Genomic DNA, 24,194 nt, shown 5'->3' on the forward strand with positions numbered 1-24,194 from the left:
AGAGTACCTGGAGGAAACCCACGCAGACACGAGGAGAATGTGTAAACTCCACACAGACAGTGACCTGAGCCGGGAATCGAACCCAGGATCCTGGAGCTGTGAAGCAGCAGTGCTAACCACTGTGTTACCGTGCCGCCGACACATGGGACGGACCTTGGCAAAAAAAAACGATGGATCTCTTTCATAGCTGCTGCTTCTCTGTCTCTTTCCTGTGCTTTCTCTTTCCTCATCTATGATATCATTTCAGTTGCATACATTGATACAGCAGAGTTCTACGTGAGCCAATAGGAATGAATACAAATACATAACATTTCCTCCCCTCTTAAACTGAACGGCCCCATACAAGTTCCAAGTGAACAATAGTTACTGATTCAGTCACTATTATTAAGTCATTCGGCCTGATGGTTGACGGCGAGACTTTGGCATCGTCTTTACACTGATGGGAGCCTCTAACATCTTTGAATTCCCACTGATATCATCAATGGTTGCTTTCACTGGCACCAGCATAAGAACTAGAGGTTGTCTCTATATCTGAGTAGGAGATTGCTTTCCACAGTTGTGTCGGGTATTGTAGGGATTGTAGTAAAGTTTGAGTCAAGATTGTGATCCTGAATTTTCAACAGGCTTCAGATTTTGGGGGACTGTTCTTCCAGCCAATAACTGGTGTCTGCATGTCTCCTCCAAATAATGTCATCTCTGGTCTGGACAGTGCAAGGTGTTTGAAAGATCCTGCAAAATCCATGTGCGCACGTTGCCAAACTTTTCCATGGATGCAACTAACAGTGTCAGATTTCTTACCTTCACACAAGAAGAATGTGTTCTAGCTTTTTCCTCAATTTCTACATCCTGTCCAGGCTTCCAGAAATAACTTCTTGCTATTTCTTTCATACATACTGCTCCGAATTGGCCCTCATCTAGCTTCTTTGACACCAGTTTCCTCAGTGGTGGCGGAATAATCACTCTGAGCCCCCTTAGAAGACATTCTGACTGTACTGACAGTTTGTCTCCTGGAGTTTTCGGGTTTCAGGTTGAGTGTTAGTTACACAGTCTTTGCTCTTAAAACTAGATCCATGACTTCTGAGAGCACAGGATTGCCCAAGAGTATTTTGTCACTTGCCTGGAAGTGACAGGTGTGTTGTCTACTTCTTCAGAATAGAAGACATTCCCCTTCAAGCAAGGTTGCCATTACCAACTGTCTGGTAATGGCAACCTTGAAAGACCATCCCAGTTGCAATGTAGACTTGACTATTGGTACTTAATGGTGTAAGTATGTACAGACAAAAGCAACTTTTGCAAATTCTTCTGGCAGCAATCATGTGTGATCCAAAAATGGTAATGGGTGGATGATAATCTGTCAACAATGTAAATTCTCTCCTATACAGAAACTGATGGAATTTCTCCAGAAATGATCCCCAGCATTTCCCATTCAATCTGGGCATAGGTATTTTAGGCTTTATTGAAGCTTCGAGAAGTTAAAGCAATCACCCAGTGGCATGATGTGGAAAAGCACTGCTCCTACACCATAAGCAGAAGCATCACAAGCTAACTGTATGGATAAAGTAGGACCAAACTGCGCAGGAGCAACAGACTTGAATGCTGCTGGATTCGTTTTTACTTATTTTTATTTATAGTTCACTTTTTCTTCATGCAGATATGCTTTGTGTCCTTTATTCCCAATGTTTCAGCATTCCATGTCTTGACACCAGCATTCAGCAACAGAATGCCATGGCTTTGAGCATCGATAACATATGTGTATTTCAAAACTCTTGGGTGTCAATTCAGCAGACATTTTGTGTATTTGAGTACACCAACTCAATTGCTGGCTTCCTTTGCAGCCAGTTCAATAGAAACATCAATTTCAATGGCCTTCTGTAGCATCAAATTTATTCTGTTAACAGACATTTTTGTGTTGCTTGACAGTGTAGACGACGGACAAAGCTGTCCCAAATTGTGTCATTCAGCACATCTCCATATGCTTAATATTCTGCAAGTCTTTTAAGCACTGCCATGATTTGCGCAATTGACTCCCTTTCCTCTTGGTATCTTTTATGGTATCTCCATCCTTCTGCAATTACCAGGGGTTTCGGTGAAAAATGTGCTTGCAAAATGTCCACAATCTGCTTCAGTGTTTTAGTGCACAGGTTGTCAGGTTGCAGTAAACTGTGCAGGAGATTAAATGTTTTTCCTCCATCACAGTCAAGAAATTGGGCATCATAATATTTTCTGTTATTATCTTTGCCTGCCCAAATAGTCAAAATGCAAGGCATGAGAGCTCCATTGCTCCCATTTTCATCAGCAGGTCCCACATTGCTGTAAACTCCGCCGTTGTTTACCGTATGCAACCTTCACAACTGCATTTTCAGGAACTGCGTTGATTTTCTTACACACAAGATACCTAATTGATCTTCAATCTCTTATTTATTCAGCCAACTCTATAATCTTTTCAGGGTATCTTTTACTCACCTACCGTTGCTTCTGTAGCACATGTGAAAGTTTACTTTTTATTCTGACTTCTTTCTGGCTGGTTAGTAAGTACAGGTCTGTAATTCTCATTGCCAATTTTTGGAGCCATAACACGCAGGACAGAGCTTAGCCAATAAACAATCAAAGCTTTAGCCATGGCATATGATACCTTGCTGGGTTTATTACATCATTTCTGGTGTGTACATTAACATTATACAGCAGAGCTCTGCACATGAACCAATAGGAGTAAATACAAATACGTAACACGTCTCTGAACTGGATTTCAGTCACCCAATTTATGGGTGTCGTCTTTTCCAGCTTCATTTGTATTATAAACCGATGCAAATGCCTCCCCTTGGCAATTTATCAAAATTAAAACCTTATCTCTGGTAATTTAATCTAGTGACTCTTTAACAAAGTTAACATTCCTCTAGAGCTGCTATACTTCTATTAATAACTACAACATGTAACAGTAAAAAAAATCATTTAGTAACATTGTTTAAATTCCTACTCATCAGGATTCCTCCTGTGTTCACAGTTTAACTGAGGATTAGACAACTGTTATGAGTCTATTAGGACCTGTTAACATTAAAAGAAGAAGTCCGAACCAGCAATTAACCAACAGAACCGTGTCACAGGATTTCATGGTTTTTTTATTCCTCGCTTACAGGATGTGGGCGCCACTGGCTGGGCCAGCATTTATTGCCCGTTACTAATAGCCTTTCAGAAAGTGGTACTGAGCTTTCCACCTTGAACTGCCCCGAGGTGTAGGTAAACACAGTGCTTTTAGGGAAGGGAGTTTCATGATTTTTGATCCAGCAACAATCAAGAAACAGCAATGCATGTACATTGGTGAGTGACTTGGAGGGGAGTTTCCAGGTGGTTGTTTTCCATGTGTCTGCTGGCTTGTCCTTGGAGATGGTAGTGGCTGTGCATTTGAAATGCCCTAAGGAGCCTTTATGACTTCCAGCAGTGTATCTTGTGGATGGTATGTACACTGCTTCCACTGTTTGTTAGTAATGGAGGGAGTGAATGTTTGTGGAAGGGGTGACAATGAAGCAGGACTGCTTTGTCCTAGATGGTGTCGAACTTTGAGTGTTGTGGGAGATGCACTCATTCAGACAAGTGGAGAGTATTCCATCACACTCCTGATTGTGCCTTGCAGATGGGTGACGAACTTTGGAGGTCAGGAAGTGAGTTACTCCCTGGACGATTACTAGCATCTCACCTCCCCTTGTAATAATTAGAATTATAGAATTCTTACAGTACAGAAGAACGCCATTCGGTCCATCGAGCCTGCACTGACAACAATCCCACCCAGACCCTATCACCATCACCCACATATTTACCCTGCTGCTACCCCCTGACACTAAAGGGCAATTTTTTTGCAAGACCAATCCACATAATGCACATGTCTTTGGATTGTGGGAGGAAACTAGAGCACTTAGAAGAAAACCCAGGCAGGGGGGTGAATGTACAAACTCCACACAGACTGTCACCCAAGGCTGGAATTGAATCCAGGTCCCTGACGTTGTGAGGCAGTAGTGCTGACCATTGTGCCACCTTGTAGCCACAGTCTTGAAATGGCTGGCCCAGTTCAGATTCTGGTCGATGGTAACCCTCAGGATGTTGATAGTGAAGACCTGAGGAAGGAGCAGCACTCCGAAAGCTCGTGATTCCAGATAAACCTGTTGGACTTTAATCTGGTGTTATGAGACTTCTTATTGTGTCCACCCCAGTCCAATGCCGATATTTCCACATCCTGGAACTGAAATGATTGACCTCCAAGCACCACAACCATCTTCCTTTGTGCCAGGTATAACTCCAACAACTGAGGCTATTCCCCTGATTCCCATTGATTCCAGTTTTGCTAGGGCTCCTTGATGCCACACAGTTAGATGCTGCCCTGATGTCATGAGCAGTCACTCTCCCCTTATCTTTGGAACTCTGCTGTTCTGTGCATGTTTAAACAAAAGCTGTCATGAGGTCAGGAGATAAGTGAGCATCAGTGAGCAGGTTATAACTAATAAAGTGCCACTTGATAGCATTGTTAATGATCCCTTCCATCAATGGGACGATAATTGGCCAGGTTGAATTTGTCCATGACAATTTTCCAAACTGCCAGTTAGATGCCAATGTTATAGCTGAAGTAGAAAAGCTTGGCTAGAGACGTGGCATGTTCTGGAGACCAGCCTTCTGTACCATTGTCGAAATACTGTCAAGACCCATGGCCTTGGCAGTATCCAGTGCGTTCAGCTGTTTCTTGATATTGCATGGAATGAATCAGATTGGCTGAGGACTGGCATTTGTGATGCTGGAAACCTCCAGAGGAAGCCAGGGTTTTGATTTGATTTATTATTGTCACATATATTAATATACAGTGAAAAGTATTGTTTCCACTAGAACACCCTCCAGAACACATACAAACATGGATGACATGCAAACTCCACAAACTGTCTTCCAAGGCTGGAATCGAGCCTTGACACTGAGGGTAACAGTGCTAACCACCCATTATAACATGCCCCTTTTCCAATAGATTTAGCAATTTCTTGGAGCAGGCTTTTCTTTTTATAGAACTGTCTGATCTATGTTAACCCAACAAATCTTTTAAAGTTTAAAAGTTTATTTATTGGTGTCACAAATAGACCTATATAAACACTGCAATGAAGTTACTTGCTACAGTCCGCCACCTGTTTGGGTACACTGAGGGAGAATTTAGCATGGCCAGTGCACCTAACCAAGTACGTCTTTCGGATTTTGGGAGGAAAGTAGAGCACCTGCAGGCAACCCACGTAGACATAAGGACAACATACAGACTCCGCGTAGACAGTGACCAAGGCCGGGAGTTGAACTTGGGTCCCTGATGCTGTGAGGAAGCAGTGCTAACCACTTTTAAATTAAGCAGTCAAATGAACATCCTTTCCTCAACATGCTAGTTGAGAAAATCTGCAAATAGATTCTCTGCTGTCTACCATGCTGCTGAATGTGAGTATGAGCTGAAGTTATGAATATTATAAATGAGTTGTGATTGATAGACATGGTGAGCATGGTGCATTTTTCAGTGTGCAGGACTCATGGTACAATTAATATGATGAGGTATTATAAGTTGTATATTCACTGAGCATAACTGTTCATGTGAAACTATTGAACAGTTTGTGGCACATGTGCAGGTCCATGGGGGCTTACCTTCTGGCATTGACCACCATGGTTACCTGATGCCATTGCCTTTGTAAAGTTTTTCTGTGGATGGACCACTTCTTCCCTCCATCTCCACCACCACCACGTCTAGTGAAGAGGATCTTGAAAATGCGCTTTCCCCTGTTATGCCATAATTCTTTGTTAATGTTTGGACTCTCCACTACGCCAACAGTTCCAACACCTCTGCAACCAGCTCTCCATTAATGTGACATCAGTGCAGGCTGGTTTTAGGTGGTGCTAGCATTGCATCAAAGGATTGAACGGTCAACCTTGGCTTATGACCCATACCTGCCTCATTTGTCCCGAAACTGTAAAATTCCACCCTAGGTCAGTGAACTTTTCCATGGTCTGCCCCATGCCCATTCCGATTCCTGTGGCGGATGGAGCGGTAAAATTCTGGCCAATATTTTTCACTTTGCCTTAATGGGGCCATTGACATCTTGCAAAAAGCAGAGAAAGATTAAAACCATGGACATTTGAGGAAAATGTGGAAAATTCTTTCTGACCCCTTCAGGCTTTCAAAGCTAATTCAAGAGAATGCATTGACTCTGATTTAGAAATTGCAAAATACTGCAGATGCTAGAAAACTGTGATAAAAGCAGAAAATACTGGAAGTACTCAGATGATCAGGCAGCATCTGTAGAGAGAGAAAAACGATGTTCCAGGTCATTGCTCTTTTGTTGGAATTGGAAAAACCTAAGAGATGCTATGGATTTTCAGCAAATACAAAGGAATGGAAAGGATGGACAGTGGAAAGAATGAAAAGGAAGGCATGTGATAGTGTGGAAGACGGGCAATAGGAAATGGCAAAAAGATATGATAATGGCATAAGTAAAAAAAAAGAAGGCGGATATAGAGGCTGTGTAAATGGGAACAACCAAATTGTTACCAACAGCTATTGTCTGGAAAATGTGGTTGCATTAGTTATGATTTGAAGTTGTTGAACTTAATATTGAGCTCAGAAGGCTGTAAAGTGCTGGTCAAAAGGTGAGGTGCAGTTCCTCAAGCTTACTTTCAGCTTCATTGCAACAGTGTAGGAAGCCAAGGACAAAGAAATCAGAAGTTTACATATTTTTTGTCTTTTATACATCCGTCATCCATCTAAGCATCATACCATGCCAACTCCTACGACTTTTACGAATGTACGTGATTCTGCATTTTAATTTATACTTACAAGCATGTCATTTATATTCGGCTTCAGTTGCGTCACCCCCATGTAGTCTTGACGGAATGATTCGTTCCAAATCCTCCATCATTTTAGTAGAATTAGCCATTTTGTAACCTGAAAATAATTGTAGATTTTCAGTACCTTTAAAACTTTGAAACTAATAACATTAACTGTTCCCATTTTTTTCTATCAAATGTAAGTCCAGTGCTAAATTATGCTTGTCTCAGAACATCAGATTCCCCGTGGTTTGCTCTTAAATACAATTCTTCAAATGTGTCATAAAAAAGCAAACCAGTTGCGCTAGCCAAAATATTTGTAACTTTCCCAGGTAAATGAAGCTAACATTGTCTTAACCAATAGTTTCATCTTCACACTGAGGACACTTTCCATCACGTTGTGCAATATTGCCACCTTGTTCAAAACTGGACATCATAAGGCATTGTGAGCCATCAACAGTAGCAGAATTGTATTACACCACAATCTTGTAACCTCATGGCTCAGGTTATCCCTCTCTACCAACACCATAAAGCTCAATGTCCAACCCTGGTTCAATATGGGGTACAGAAGAACATGCACAAAGGAACAGCACAAAACGCACTTTAAAATGAGGTGCCAAGCTGATGAAGCTACATAACAGGTCCACTAGCATACTCAACAGTGGAAACAGTATGTTATAGACAGAGCTAAGTCATCCCACAATTACCCAATCTGATCAAAGCTTTGCAGTCCTAAAATGTTCAGTTGTGAGTCTGTCTGTCTGTCTGGGGGGGGGGGGGGGGGGGGGGAAGCGGTGAAGATTTAAACAAGGAATAGACCCTATGAACATTCAGTGAGGGTGATTGAAGTTCAAAAGACAAGACTGAAGTATTTCCAGTCATTTGCACCCGGAAAGATGATCTATTCTAAGATTCCCACATCACAGAATCCAGTTTTCAGCCAGTTCGCTTCACACCATGCCATGTCAAGAAATGGTTGAGCACATCCAATCTAGCAAAATCTATAGATCTTGTACTGTAGAACTAACCAGATCTCTAACAAGCTACTTCAGTACAACTACAACACTGCATCCACCTGATAAATTGGCATATTGTTCAGTTATGTCCTGCTTGCGTAGAAAGCTGGATAGATGCAATCTGGCTTAATAATAACGGATAATTGACAATATTAACAAGCAATACTCACCAGTAACTTGTTCAGCAATGTTTGCTTCAGGTTTCATCCAAATCATTCAACTCCAGACCTCATTAAAGCCTTGGTCCAAATATGGACAAAAGAACTGATTTGCAGAGATAAAGTGTCTGTCCTTGACGTCAGGACAGTATTTGCCAAGTGTGGCATCAAGGAGCCCAAATAAAATTTAAGTCAGTTAAGTGTTGGAGTAAAACTCTTCACTGGCTGGAGCCATACCTAGCAATTAAGATACTGGTTGTGATGCCGAACATGATGTGGAGATGCTGGCATTGGACTGGGGTAAACACAGTAAGAAGTCCCACGACACCAGGTTAAAGTCCAACAGGTTTATTTGGTAGCACACTGCCATTAGCTTTCGAGGCTCTGCCCATTTGTCAGGTGAGTGGGAGTTCTGATCACAAACAGGGCATATAAAGACACACACTCAATTTACAAAATGCTGATTAGAATGTGAGTCTTTACAGCCAATCAAGTCTTGAAGGTGCAGACAATGTGAGCAGAGATAGCATTAAGCATAGGTCAAGGAGATGTGTATTGTCTCCAGACAGGACAGTAAATGAGATGTTGCAAGCCCAGGCAAGACATGGGGGTTACAAATAGTGTGACATGAACCCAAGATCGCAGTTGAGGCTGTCCTCGTGCGTGTGGAACTTGGCTATTAGTCTCTGCTCAGTGACTCTGCGCTGTCATGTGTTGTGAAGGCCACTTTGGAGAACACTTACCCAAAGATCAGAGGCCAAATGCCCGTGACTGCTGAAGTGTTCACCAACAGGAAGAGGACAGTCTTGCCTGGTGATTCATCGAGCGATGTTCATTCATCCTTGTGGTAGCATCTGCACGGTCTCCCCAATGTACCCTGCCTTAGGACATCCTTTCCTGCAGCGTAACAGGTAGACAACATTGGCCGAGTTGCAAGAGTATGTACCGTGTGCCTGGTGGATAGTGTTCTCATGTGAGATGACGACATTTGTGTTGGTGATCTGGCATGTCTTGCAGAGGTTGCTGTGGCAGGGTTGAGTGTTGTGGTCACTGTTCTTCTGAAGGCTGGGAAGTTTGCTGCGGACAGTGGTCTGTTTGAGGTTGTGCAGTTGTTTGAAGGCAAGAAGAGGGGGTGTGGGGATGGCCTTGGCGAGATGTTTATCTTCATCAATGACATGTTGAAGACTCCGGAGAAGATGCTGTAGCTTCTCCGCTCCGGGGAAGTACTGGACAACGAAGGGTACTTTTCCACCGTGCCCCGTGTTTGTTTTCGGAGAAGGTTGGTGCGGTTTTTCGCTGTGGTGTGTCGGACCATCAGACGCACCATGGACTACTCTCCAGAATCATTTGCATTCTTGGACACATGCATGTCCATTGAGGACAGTCTTCTCTGCAGCTCACTGTACCAGAAGCCCACAGATAACCTCACAATGCTTCACTTCTCCAGCTTCCACCCTAAACACCCTAAAGAAGCCATCCCCTACAGACAGGCCCTCTGTATACACAGGATCTGCTCAGATGAAGAGGATAGCAACAGACACCTCCAGACACTGAAAGATGCCCTCACAAGGACAGGATATGGTGCTCGAATCATCAATCGACAGTTCCGACGCACCACAGCGAAAAACCGCACCAACCTCCTCAGAAGACGAACACAGGACATGGTGGACAGAGTACTCTTCGTCGTCTAGTGCTTCCCCTGAGCGGAGAAGCTATGACATCTTCTCCAGATTCTTCAACATGTCATTGATGAAGACGAACATCTCGCCAAGGCCATCCCCACACCCACACTTCTTGCCTTCAAACAACTGCACAACCTCAAACAGACCATTATCCACAGCAAACTACCCAGTCTTCAGAAGAACAGTGACCACAACACCACACAACCCTGCCACAGCAACCTCTGCAAGATATGCCGGATCATCGACACGGATGCCATCATTTCACGTGAGAACACCATCCACCAGGTACTCAGTACATGCTCTTGCAACTCGGCCAACATTGTCTACCTGATACGCTGCAGGAAAGGATGTCCCAAGGCATGGTACGTTGGAGAGACCATGCAGACGCTACGACAACGGATGAATAAACACCGCTCGACAATCACCAGGCAAGACTGTTCTCTCCCTGTTGGCGAACACTTCAGCGGTCACGGGCATTCGGCCTCTGATCTTAGGATGTATTCTCCAAAGTGACCTTCACGACACAACAGCGCAGAATTGTTGAGCAGAGACTGATAGCCAAGTTGTGCATGCATGAGACAGCCTCAACTGCGATCTTGGGTTCATGTCACACTATTTGTAACCCCCATGTCTTGCCTGGGCTTGTAACATCTCAATTACTGTCCTGTCTGGAGACAATACACACCTCTAACATATGCTTAATGCTATCTCCATTTACATTGTCTGCACCTTTAAGACTTGATTAGCTGTAAAGACTCACATTCTAATCAGCATTCTGTAAACTGAGTCTGTGTCTTTATATGCCCTGTTGGTGATCAGAACTCCCCACTAACCTGACGAAGGGGCAGAGCCCCGAAAGCTAGTGGCGTTTGCTACCAAATGAACCTGTTAGACTGTAACCAGGTGTTGTGAGATTTCTTACTGTGTTGCTGAAGGCCAATCATCTCAGCTCCAGGTTGTCACTGCAGGAATTCGTAAGGGTGATCCCTAGACTCAACCATCCATAGATACTTTCTCAATGATCTCCCCTCCATCCTAAGGTCAGAAGTGTGGATGTTTTCTGATGATTGCACACTTCTGTTCTTCTCACTATTTCTCAGATAATAAAGTAGTCCCATGCTTACATACAGTAAGACATGTAGAATGTTCAGGCTTGGGTTGTTGTGTGGCATTTGCTCCAGGCAGTGACTAAAAGAGGCATTCTGATCAACTTCCCTTAATATGTAGTGACATTACCAATAATGAATCCCCCATCGTCAACATACTGGGAGTTACCATTGAGTGGAACTTAACTTGACCAACCATACAACATATTGTGGCTACAAGCATGGGTCAAATATTGGTATTCTGACACAAGTACAAGGCACAAATCAGGAGTGTGATGGGGTTCTCTTCACTTGTTTGAATAAGTGCAGCTCTACAACACTCAGGAAAAACTTGACAACTCAGGCTAAAGAGGCCTGTGTAATTTTTTTTTGACGTGTCCATCACTTTGAGCACTCAGTCCTTCTATCACGAGCTGATTCAGCAGACTAGTAGCTATTATGAAAATAATAAATAAGAGTTGAATTGGTGGTATTAGAATAAGCAATTGTTTAGTAAAATGTTTTGCAAAGACGAAAGGGGTGAGGAAGAGAGGACTATTGTCACATTGTAGAAAGAGGGGGGGGTTAATGATAATGCCAACCCTTGCTATATTAGTGCAGTCATTGAATTTGCAATCTGGGGTTGAAGCTGATGATCTCTAAAAATTTCTGGTTGCAGTTGTTGACAACCATCCTGACATTCGTGGAAACTGGAGTTCTTTCCTGACCCTCACCCCTTCCTATAGGATGTCTAGGGAGGGATTTTTTGAGTGTTTTGCAGAATGTCTCTTGCATATTTCTGAGAAAGTTCTTTGGAAATGAAACAAAGCACAGGGTTTGCAGCCTTTAAGCCATGCATTGCTGCTTGGTAGTGAGGTTATGATGAAATCAGAAATTGAAAATACAGTATCTGTTTCTGACTATAGTAGGTGAGGCTTAAACTGAAAAATTAACTCAGCTACTGAAAATTGACCCAGCATTAAATTTAGAGCCTTGGTTTTTATTTGCACCATATGATCCATTTTGTTTCAAATGATTGGTTTTTGCTTCAAATGTAAAAGATGTTGATGTGGTTCGTGTTTTCACAATCTTCAACAAAAACAGGATTTAGATTCTTAATAGCAGGAACTGTCAGAAAGCCACACAAAGATTACATTTGTAAAAGGAGACAGTATATGTTTGCTGTCAATAAAAGAGTCTCAGATCCATTTGAAAAATGTGAATGCATTATTAAAGAAAACATAAGTAAACGGAAGAAGAAAAAAGTTAAGTCAACAAACTGGCTCATGCACTAAGGAATGTAGCCAAGTTATGTCATTTATATCCAGCTTTGTTTGTCAACTTAGAAAATCAATTTTGTCAATTTGAAACCATAATCTTTTTCTTCAAAATGTCATTAATACAACAGTAGCTGCACTATCGTCTTGTAAATTTAAATGTTGGTAATTTATGAAACATACCTTCAAGTCCCTTCATCAGATTTTTGATAGTCAATTGTAACATTATTGAACCAATTACTAATTTGATGTTGATTTGCAGGAGTGGTCTTGGTAAAATTATTTTGAATATGAGCACCAGAAGTTATAAAACCTTGCACAAATATAATGAACAAAACGTCTGAGCTCAGCTTTAATTAACTCAAAAGAACCATTAAATTAGATGATTTTGCTGGGGTTTGTACTTCCCTAATAGCTTGCAAAAGCAAACGTTTGCAGTCGGATCAAGCAAATCAAATGTCTCAAGTTTGAGTTTTGTGTAGGAGTACTTCACACTGGAAAGTTTTGTACGGAGATGTTTAAATTGGCAGATGATTGATGCCTTAGTATTGCATGACAGGCCACAAAATGTTTGAATTTGTCACATACAAAGCTAATGAGTAGATACACATAGTTAACCACAAGTATTAGAACTTAGCACACCTGTCTTTTGCTGTCTGAATCTTTTGCCTGAGGATTACACTATTCTGTGGATTACAGTAACTCTTTCTGACATGTTTACTGGGTGGGGTTCATTTTAAAGACTGCAGTATTTGATCATATCTCCACAGTGCATTCTTCTATTCCAGCTGTCAAAGTTTATTACTATAAAAATGGTCACTGCACAACTGGCAGTGCTTGTTTGAAATTGAAATTGTGTTTCAATGGTATAAACTTACTGGATTTTTGTAAACCAGCACTTTTAATTTAACTGATAAGTAAAAGTATGAACGCTCATCTAAAATAATTATTTCAAATTGAAATGATCAAAAGCTATGCTTTACAATTGTTAATCAATCACCCTTGCCAGCCATCCCACCCCCACCACCACCACTGCCATTCCTGAACTGCCTTTCTACTTTTAAACTACCCTCTTCTGACTGGATTGAGATATTGATTGTGCAGTGAATTTCTGGAGGACAATTTTTAGTTGAGAAAATAAAGCTAGCTGAACAATGAGAACCTAAAGTGAGGCTGGTCATCCTACTGCCCTGTTAAACATGACTGTCAGCCCTCTGTGACTTTCACGCTGAATACTGCTGGGTAGCTGAAGTACTTGCTGGAGATGTGGGGCACTTTGGGATTGTGGTATTGCTTTGTGGGATGTGGCACTGCTTGCCACATTCCACAAGGCAGAATTCATACTCTTCATTGGTAGCCTTTCTCCTACCTCCCAAGCAATTTTCAACTCCTGTTACAAGGTTGCTTTCAATTCAGTGCACTTCAATTTTTGCCAGTGACCTCTTGTGCAGAACATTATCCAATACCATCTATTAATCCGTATATGGCACATCCATATATATTCCACCATGTTAATGACCTCCTCAAAAAATTCAAATTGATTAGTTAGTCATGATTTTTCACAAAATTATGATGACACTTTGATTTGATTTATTATTGTCACCTGTATTGTTAAGCAGTGAAAAGTATTGTTTCCTGCGTGCTACACCAGACACAGCATACCATACATAGAGAAGGAAAGGAAAGGATGTGGAACATTGTATTACAGTCATATCTAAGGTGTAGAGAAAGATCAACTTAATACGAGGCACATCCATCCAGCAGGGAAGAAGCTGTTCTTGAGTCAGTTGGTACGTGATCTCAAACTTCTGAATCCTTCCCCAATGTAAAAAGGTGGAAGAGAGTATGTCTGAGGTGCATGGCGTTCTTGGTTATGCTGGCTGCTTTTCCAAGGCAGTGGGAAGTGGAGAGTGAATGGATGGGAGACTGGTTTGTGTGTTGAACTGGACTTCATTCACGACCCTTTGCAGGTTCTTATGGCCTTGGACAGAGCAGGAGCCATACCAAGCTGTGATACAAGCAGAAGGAATGCTTTCTATGGTGATTTGTAAAAGTTGGTGGGAGTCATAGCAGACATGCCAAATTTCCTTCCCCTCCTGAGAAAGTCGAGGCATTGGTGGGCTTTCTTAATTATAAGCGTCGGTGTGGATGGACCAGGGTAAGTTGTTGGTGGTCCGGATGTTGGAAACTTGACGCTTTCGACCATTTCCACTTTGTACATGTTGATGTAGATGTGCGTTTCCAGAAGTCAATGGCTGTCTCCTTCGTTTTGTTGACATTGAGGGAGAGATTATTGTTGTCACACCAGTTTATCAGATTCTTTCCCACAACACAAAAGCAGAAAAACGTTGGAAAATCTCAGATCTGACAGCATCTGTGGAGGGAGAGTAGAATTGACGTTTCAAGTCTAGATGACCCTGAGGGTTATCTGCTGAGATTTTCCAGCATTTTTCGCATTTTGTTGCAGTTTCCAGCATCTCAATATTTTGCATTTATCACCAGATTCTGTACCTCTTTCCTGTACTCTGTCTTGCCATTGTTTGAGATCCAACCCACTGCGGTGGTGTCTTCAGCAAACTTGAAAATCGAGTTGGAGGGGAATTTGGCCACACATTCATAAGTGTAGTAAGAGGCTGATCATCTTAAATTTATCCAATTGCCACTTACTCTTCCCCAGTAATGGAATTTAGTAACTTACCTACAAATTATATTAGACTTGCAGTTGTATAGTTACTAACCCAATCTCCCGTTCTTTTTAAATGATGGAGTGACTTCAGCAGTTTTGCAATCCTATATCGCAATTCCCAAATTAAGAGAGCATTGGAAAATTATGGTTAACATATCTGTAATTTCCTTGCCTTCTTGATTTAACACTCTGGAATGGAAATCTGCTCCTGGAAATTTATCTGTCTCCGTTTGATTATTATTCTATTACTTTTTTCACTATTTTCTACATTGACCCATTTTACATTTGTATTAAATACAAATTCCTCACCTTGATTTGTCTTTATATTTCCTGCTGCCACCAGTAGTTTGTTGTCTTCATCTACTGTGAAGTGAAATGCAAAGCATTTGTATAACAATTCTTTCATTTCCTTATTGCCAATTACAGTATCCTCATTGTCAGTTTTTAATTTGTGCCCTGATTTTCTTTAGCATTTCTATTTTTTTCAGTGTACCTGCAATGTTAAGATACTGTTTAAAATGTAATTGCAAATTATGAATAACATGGAAAGCTTTTTTACACTTGGCTTGAAACCTGTAATTTTTGTGTTTTATTGACTATGGGTGGTAAGCATTTGTCAACATATGCAAATTAATTTAATTACAATATACTGAAGCCTTAACTAAAGAGATTACTTTTGACAGCATTATCAAGAAAGCAAGCAGTGGCTATGAATACATTACTATTCAATAGCATGCTTAGGGGATTCAGGTGATGCAATGAACCACATGTAAGAAGTCTCAGCAGTTTGCATAAGTTTATTCTAAAAACTGAAATGATACTGTTTTAAAGAACAAAAACACTTGAATATATCTTACAAAAGAATGTGCTCAGAAATTGCAAATCTTAAAAATACCAATTGACTTCAAGCTCTGTTGAGTTGAACTAAAACATCTGGCTTTAAGTTTTGTGATTACCCTTTTATTCTGCCAATGCTTTGACCAGGAATACAGACTGTAGAAAAGAATAGTATTTAACGATAGTTTGTCTTAATACTTTAGCTATTTTGTGTACAAAATGTATTGATCATCCCTACTGGGATATCTAACTAGTTTCAACTTGAATGACTAGATTATTTTTATTTTGAGTATTTGTTCCTGTATCTGCATGATGTAGCAGTTCAGTGTTGATTAGATAATATTTCACTTTCGCTACCACCTGATATCTTTTGCTTGGAAGTGACAGTTTAGAATGTTTATCTATGAAGAGTTGTTTATTGGTACTCAGGTATTTCCAGCAGTAGAATATTGTATTCCTAACAAAAACATGACTTCTGACCTTGAATAATATTTGAACACTGATATCAGTCATTAGTTAAGTTTAGTCCTTTCTGGACTATGCCATTTGATGAACAGTTATGCTACAAAGATTCCATCCCTCTTTCTTTGATACTGTAGCTTTTCAAGATCATGTAGTTGAACAGGATACATGTTCTCAGCTCTCTGGTACGGCTACTTTGCTGCTGTGTGGAAGTGACCTGAGATAAGTTGTTTTCAAATGTTCCCCTCCCTCTCTTCAGGGAGGAAACGCATGCCTTCTCCTCAAAATCTACCAAGGTTGAGGACTCCTGGATCATACTTACCCTTCTCTTCAATTTAAAATTTAACCTGAGGAAAAAAATCTGCCTGCCAAAACTTTGTTAGGAAACTTGGAATAAGTAAAGGTTACTTAGCTTATCAAATTAATTTCTTAACACAGCATTAAACCCAGTCTTTAATAGGTTAAGCCTGATTATTTTAATCCCTTAAGGAAGGCAGACATACAACTTCCCCCAACACCAATAGAAATAAAGCAAATTCAAGAATATATATTGACAACTCAAAATCTCCTATGTGCAGTGTGGCAGGGCTGCCGAATTCTGACCTGATCATTGGTTGTGTGATTGCAAAGCTTTTGTCTATCACATACTGCTTTTGTTGTTTAGTAGGTGTACAGACCTGTGTTGAAACTTCACCAGTTTGACACCTCATTTTTAGGTACGCCTGGTGCTGCTCCTGACATATTCGTCTATAATTCTCATGGAACAATCGTTGATCCCCTGACTTAATTGTAATAGAACATAGAACACTACAGCACAAACAGGCCCTTCGGCCCATGAGTTGCGCCGATCACATCAACACCTATCTATAACCCCCAATCCCATAAAACCCCATATACTCATCCAGAAGTCTTTTAAAAGACCCCAGCGAGTTCGCCTCCACCACCACTGACGGCAGCCGATCCCACTCACTCACCACCCTCTGAGTGAAAAACTTACCCCTAACATCACTTCTGTACTTTCCTCCCCGCACCTTAAATCTGTGTCCTCTCGTAGCGACCATTTCAACCCGGGGAAATAGCCTCTGAGAATCCACCCTATCCATTCCTCTCAACATTTTATAAACCTCTATCAGGTCGCCTCTCAACCTTCGTCTCTCCAGGGAAAAGAGACCCAGCTCCCTCAACCTAACTTCATAAGGCATGCCTCCCAGTCCAGGCAACATCCTTGTAAATCTCCTCTGTACCCTTTCAATAGCTTCTACGTCTTGCCTAAAGAGAGGCGACCAGAACTGCTCACAGTACTCCAAATGAGGCCTGACAAGGGTCTTATAAAGTTGCAGCATTACCTCCCGACTCCTAAACTCAATCCCTCGATTAATGAAGGCCAGTGCACCATATGCCTTCTTGACCACCTCTTCCACCTGCGAGGCCGATTTAAGAGTCCTGTGGACCCGGACCCCAAGATCCTTCTGCTCTTCAACACTACTACGACTCCTGCCCTTGATAGTGTACTCGTTCATCCCGTTGGTTCTGCCAAAATGGACGACTACGCATTTATCCGCGTTGAAGTCCATCTGCCACTTCTCCGCCCAGTCCTGCATCCTATTTATGTCCTGCTAATGTTAGACTATGAGTTACTAATAATACTAATTTAAGCTTCTAGCTCTAGCTATTTACATGACACTAGGTGGTCGTGCCCTCAACACAAATGGGCATTATCCTCAGTGTGAAGCAGACATTTCATCTTCACAAGCACTGTGCAGTGCTCACTCTTACTGTCATGGAGAGACGCAACTGCAGCAGGTAGATTGGTGAGAGTGAGGTTAGGCAAGTTTTTTTCTCTTGGTTCCCTCACCATCTGCACAAGCTCAGTCAGGCAGAAATCACCTTCAGAACTTGGCCATCTTGGTTCGTAATGGTACTACTGAAGCACTTTTGGTGCTGGACGCTGAAAGTCCCCATCCAGATTATATTCTGTGTTCTTACTATCGTCAATGGTGATCAACATGGAAGAGTATTGAGGAAGGGCAATAGGTGCATAATTAGTAGAAGGTTTCCTTGCTCACATTTGATCTGATGCTATGCAACTTCATGGGGTCCAGAATCAAGGTTGGCGACTCCTAGAGCAACTCTTTCCCCACTATGTTACTCTGCCACAACTTTGCTATGTTGGCAGCAGAGCCATGGACATTATCTGTGAGGTGTAATTCTGTGAGTATGACAGTGTCAGGCTGTTGCTTGACTAGTCTGTAGGCCAGCTCTCCCAATTTTAGCAGAAGTCCCCAAGCTATTAGGAAGGAAGAGTTTGCAGGGTCAAGTGGATTGGGTGGTGTTTGGATGTTGGGTGGTCTGTCCGGTTTTGTTCTTTTTTGATTCTTCTGAAAAACAACAAAAGTAAAACAGCTTGGAAAAAATGGCTTGTTAGACCTTTCAGATGGCAATTAGGAAGCAGTTAATTGCTATAGGTCTGTGTAGGCCAGACTGTGTAAGAATGACAGATTGCCTTTCCTAAAATAGATCACAGAAACAGAAGGGTTTTGCCAAACATGTTAGTTTCTTGATCAGCACTAATAAGAATTGCAATTTTAATTAATTAATTGTATTTAAATTCCACCAGCTGCCCTTGTAAAGCCATAATTTTTATTTACATTCTCAACAAATATATTGTGAAAAAGTTAATTAACATTACTTTTAATTGTCTAACTTTAATTTTTTTATAGCTCACAATTGAACAAAATCTTAGTTATGGAAGCTCATAAAAAAAATTCAGAGATCTGTCTTTATGAATAAGTTAAGGCTATGGTATGACAAAACAAAGGTTGTCATTTTATTGAGCTACAGAACTGGTACTAGGAGCTTTAGAGGCTTGAGTGACTGACTCATTCAGTGTAATTACTGTGATTCATGGGAAGTCTGCTTCACACAAGATGAATGGAGTTGATCTTAAATAGTTTTGACTTGCCACTGCACCTGATTGAAAAAAATTGGGTTGCATGCATTGTCAGTTACCATAAGCTATCAGTCAAGTTCAAATGTGTCATTGACTTGGTGAAACATTTACAGAAATTAATGTGTGTAGTTTATAATCATGACAGGTGATTAAAATTGCAGTTTGCATCTCTAGCTTTATAATCTCAGTTGGCAAACATCTGGTGCTATTTTATGTCATTTTATAGAAGCAACTTGCCGTAAAGAATTATTTCTTCACAAAAGTGAAAATATTTGTGACAATACCCATTCATTCAGAAATAAAAATTATTTTCAAATATCATCTATTTGGTTTAAAAATCATAATGGTTCTCCTTTGTCTCAGCTGCCTTGCAAACAAGGATGTTTCCATTCAGAAAATATTGAAATCTTTAAGAGCTAGAATCTTAATTTGAGGTCAGACTGTAAATCTTGCAAATTATTTTTGAAACGTTTGATAAATTTTATTATGGACAGCAATTTTAAAGCAGTTGTTTAAATTCATTTTAAAATAATTACAAAACTGCTGAACCATTAAAAGAATGGACAAAACTGTAGCAAATGGATGTCAGTGCGGGCAAATGTTGAAGTGATCCACTTTGGACATAAAAGGGATAGGACAAAGCCAGAAACAGTAGCAGTCCAAAGAGACTCAGGATCTCACTGTGTAAGTTATTAAAATGTCATGAACAGTAAAGAAAATAATCACAAAGCCAATGGAATGCTGGTCTTTATATCTAGAGAATTAGAGCAAAATAGGGTTAAAATTGCATTATCTACCCAAAGCCCTGGTCCGGCCACACCTGGAACATTATGAGCAGTTCTGAGAACTATTCCTTAGTTAGGATAAATTGGACTTGTATGGAGTGCAGCCTTGGTTTATTTGAGTGATACCTGTACTTCAAGGGTTAAATTACAAAAGAGATTGCACATTAAAAGGTTAAGGGATGATTTAATCACTGGCCCATAACTCCCAGCCTTGCATTTGGTGGGGGGGGGGGTCCCACCACAATGTTCTGGGGAATCTCTCCTGGAAAGCCCTACGTAAGGGTTTACCTGGCATTTGCCAAGAAGTGCTAAATTCCTCTAGACAATTGCGTTAGGCTAGGAACCATACAACAGAAACCATTTAACTCACTAACTATAGTTGGTTCTGCCAGTTTTACCCTGATATTTACTCTGGCAGAGTTAAATGGAAAAAAGAACACTTCTAACTCCAGAGGAACTATCTAAGCACCCAGACCTAGCCTTGCAGGTGAGTGACCACATCCCCCTCCCACTGTCTCCAACCTCCCCCCCACCCTACCCCTCTGCCTTAGACCCCTTTTGATGTGGAGATGCCGACGTTGGACTGGGGTAAACACAGTAAGAAATCTCACAACACCAAGTTAAAGTCCAACAGGTTTATTTGGTAGTAAACGCCACTAGCTTTCAGAACGCTGTGCCTTCGTCAGGTGAGTGGAGAGTTCTGATCACAAACAGGGCATATAAAGGCACACACAGTTTACAGAATACTGATTAGTTGTAAAGAGTCGCATTCTAATCTACTATTCAAATCTTAAAGGTGCAGACAATGTGAGTGAAGATAGCATTAAGCATAGGTTAAAGAGATGTGTACTGCCTCCAGACAGGACAGTAAGTGAGATGTTGCAAGTTCAGGCAAGTCATGGGGGTTACAGATAGTGTGACACGAACCCAAGATTCTGGTTGAGGCCATCCTCATGTGTGCGGAACTTGGCTATCAGTTTCTGCTCAGCGACTCTGCGCTATCATATGTCGTGAAGGCTGCCTTGGAGAACGTTTACCCGAAGATCAGAGGCCGAATGCCCAAGATCGCTGAAGCGTTCACCAACAGGAAGGGAACAGTCTTGCCTGGCGATTGTCGAGCTGATAACCCCACTTCTTGAATTCACTAACATTGTCCTGCTCAAAACTCAGATCAGCAGATCTTGCAGTTCTTCCCATTCCTCGCAGGACATCTCCTCACATCTCTCTCTGAAAACGAATTTTGGCGTTCATCCTCATTGACATCTCACCACCTTCCTTCAAAGTCAACTTCCACAACTGTTGTCTGTCCATTCCATTCCTTATACTCAAAAACTCTTTTTCTTTAACATTTCATTTGAAGTTCCCAACAATTACCATTTGGATTGTATTAACAGGAAAGAAGTCTAAATAAACTTAAATCAAGAGACATGAGACCTGTACTTTTACTGTGGAGATTTTAAAAAATCATTATACTGCACATTACAGTTTCAAATGTTGTTTTAACAGGTAAATTTCATTGCACTCTAAATAAACCTGTTTGAGAGGCATTACTACATAGTAGTTATAGAGCAAATTTTATGGTTGCAACCATTATTGTTTCCAATATGGCTGAGACAATTTGTTATGAATTTGCTAATGAAAGCAATTTTTTGTCATGAGAATTAATGGCCAAAAAATATTCTTAATTCTACACATCTTGGCATAAAGTGGTAGGAAACAGTTTAAATAATCAATATTTGTTGACATTAGAAATAAGTAAGTTTAGTTTTGTACTTCTGTGTCTGAGAGGGTTGATGATTTCAGTTTGGTTTGGATGCATGCATGATAATAAGGTTTTACAATAAGAAAGCAAACAAGGTTAAAGGAAAACTGTGTTGTTGTGGCTGAGCAACCAGGGGCCACTCTAGGATGGAAATAACTTCTGAGTTAGTTGTAAGCTAGTGTCAGAAGGAAGCAAGCTGCAGGGAACATACTTCCCAAAAGAACATAAGTCCCAGAAATCTGGGAGATGGGACAAAGGTATTTCCCAGGAAGACAGTTAAGTTAAAGGAATAAAGAACAAGAAGTTGAACAAAAGTTCTAAGCAGAGAAAGTGCACTCTGCTAAAAAGGCACCTGCAAAAATCAGTTCTAAAGTTGGCTAGGTGAGAAGGCAGACATCCGAGGTAAATCAAAATACAGTGACATCGTAATACAGTCTGTGAAGCAATAGTCTTCTGTTGGTATGGCTGGGTACCTAAGAGATTATGTGAAAACTTGAATGCACATAACAATCCAAGTCCGAAGAATACAGAAAGGAAAGATTGAAATCCTGGAATGGATCCTTGATAAAGGCATCTAAGAGAAAGCTTTGTTTGGGGAAAGGTTCCGATCTGAAGTGTGGAAACATTTATGTGGAAATCAAAGCTTTAGTTGAGACCGTTTGGTGCTCAGTATGACCAACATCTGGGGCACTTGCTGAGAAATGCAAAGCTGTTGTAATAGATGGCACCTGCTGTTTGGTTTCAGAGAATGGTGTGTCTGACTACAGTTGATCTGTTAATTTATATGGATTGTATACTTACATTAGAGTGAAAGATATATTTCAAAACTTGTGTTATCCTTTCAAATCTGCATACATTGGTAAAGCCATTGATGGGGTGAAGGAGTAGTGTATTATAGTGGATCTTGTTTAAAGAAGGTTTTATTCCAGTGTTAAAAATTAAATTGGCAGCCCTGCAACTCTGTTCATCCACATCTTTGAACAAAAATAAAAGTTACAGTCTGTCAAACCAGGTTTCGATTCTGGGACCTGACTGTTCAGTAGTATCAGCTGGGATTGTAGTTAAAGTTGATGATCGCTTTTTTTATCTATAACTTTGTCAGTGAAAAAACACAAAGGTAGGTCAATTTTAATTTAATTCGTTTCCTATGTAGTCATAAATTCATATATTTTAATTATATATGCAAATTATGCATTCTACCAGAGGCACTTGACATCTTGCCAAGTATATAGTTTAGAAATGACAAGCTTTCATCTTGTAGTTCTCAGTTTTTATTTTGTGTAGCTTTATTTCTAAAAACACTCTTAGGATAAAAAGGCTGTTGACCCCTTGTTCTAGGTGATAGAAGTCAGGAGTTGGAAGATATTGTAGAAAGAGCTTTGGCAAGCTGCCCCAACGCATGTTGTGGATAGCAGCTTAGCAGTTGTACTATGTGCTGGTGGTGGAGGAAATGAATGTGTAATATGGTTGAGGCCACTGTTGGACAAATGATGTCATGAGCACTCACTTTCACCTCGCCTCTTGAATTCTGCTTTTATCCACGTTTGGATTAAGTCTGTACTGAAGTATGGCGCTGAGTGGCCCTGACAGAACCCAAACAACAATGTGAGCAGATTATTGTGAGTATCTGCTGCTTGATCGCACTGTCCATGACGCCTTTACTGATAATTGAAAATAGTCTGATACAGCCTAATTGGCCAGATTGGGTTTGTCCTGCTTTTGGTGAACAGGACACATCTGGGCAATGTTACACCTTGTCATGTAAATGTTTGTGCTGTAGCTCTACGGGAAATGCATGGCTAAAGGCTTGGCTTGTTCTGGAGCACAAGTCTTCGGTACTGCAGTCTTTGATGTCAAGAACAGGAATCGGCTCTCAGACCTGTACTGCTATACAATGAGATCATAGGTGAACGGTGACCTAATTCCATACAGCCATCTTTGCGCTTTATTCCTTAACACCTTTGGATAGCAAAAACCTCTTAATCACATTTTTAATATTAGCATTTGACCTAGCCTCAATTGCCATTTGTGAAAGAATTCCAAACTTCTACCACCCTTTGCAAAAAGAAATATTTTCTAATTTCACTCCTGAAAGCTGGCTCTAATTCTTTGAAAATATCCTTTAGTCCAAAATTCCCAACAAGCGGATTGTTTCTTACAGTTGGTGGTAGCCTGGACAACGTCCAATGAGGGAGAAGAGGAGGAAACAGTGGCGATCAGCAGAGTGACATAGTGCATGGCCATTGTAGGTGGAGAGATGGAGTTCTTTATGCTGCCTGATGACAGAGTTAAATATTACTCAGCCACGTAGCATGCAACGCTTCACACATGTTGAACTGATGTCACCATTGACTGAAATATGACCGTTTGCACAATTCTATGACTTTAAATCTTTTCCTCCTTATCGTTCATGTCCTTAATCTCAGTAGTCCTTCAAGTGTGATGCAGAAGTTGCTGTCTGAAGAAACTTAAAGAATCCTCAGAGGAGTCCTCTCAAGGAAGCGCCATCACAAACATCAGCCTCCACTAGCTTAGATACACATACCTTGGTGGTGTTCCCATTACATTATTATTATTTACATTATTGCATGGTCAGTCTTGCATTGCAAATGTACAGGAGCAAATGTAAGACCAGGTCCACAGTGGAGATTCTTTCTGAGGCCACTGAC

General features: G+C 40.9%; 1 protein-coding gene across 1 annotated transcript in view; it reads left to right on the top strand.

The window, feature by feature from the left end:
* The window catches only part of faf1 (Fas (TNFRSF6) associated factor 1), a 312,720-nt gene that overhangs the window by 243,273 nt on the left and 45,253 nt on the right, over window positions 1–24,194 (top strand). The window lies entirely within an intron of this gene.

Source organism: Carcharhinus amblyrhynchos, chromosome 9 (assembly GCF_965287045.1).
Source record: "Carcharhinus amblyrhynchos chromosome 9, sCarAmb.v2.hapA, whole genome shotgun sequence".
NCBI classification, from domain to species: Eukaryota; Metazoa; Chordata; class Chondrichthyes; order Carcharhiniformes; family Carcharhinidae; genus Carcharhinus; species Carcharhinus amblyrhynchos.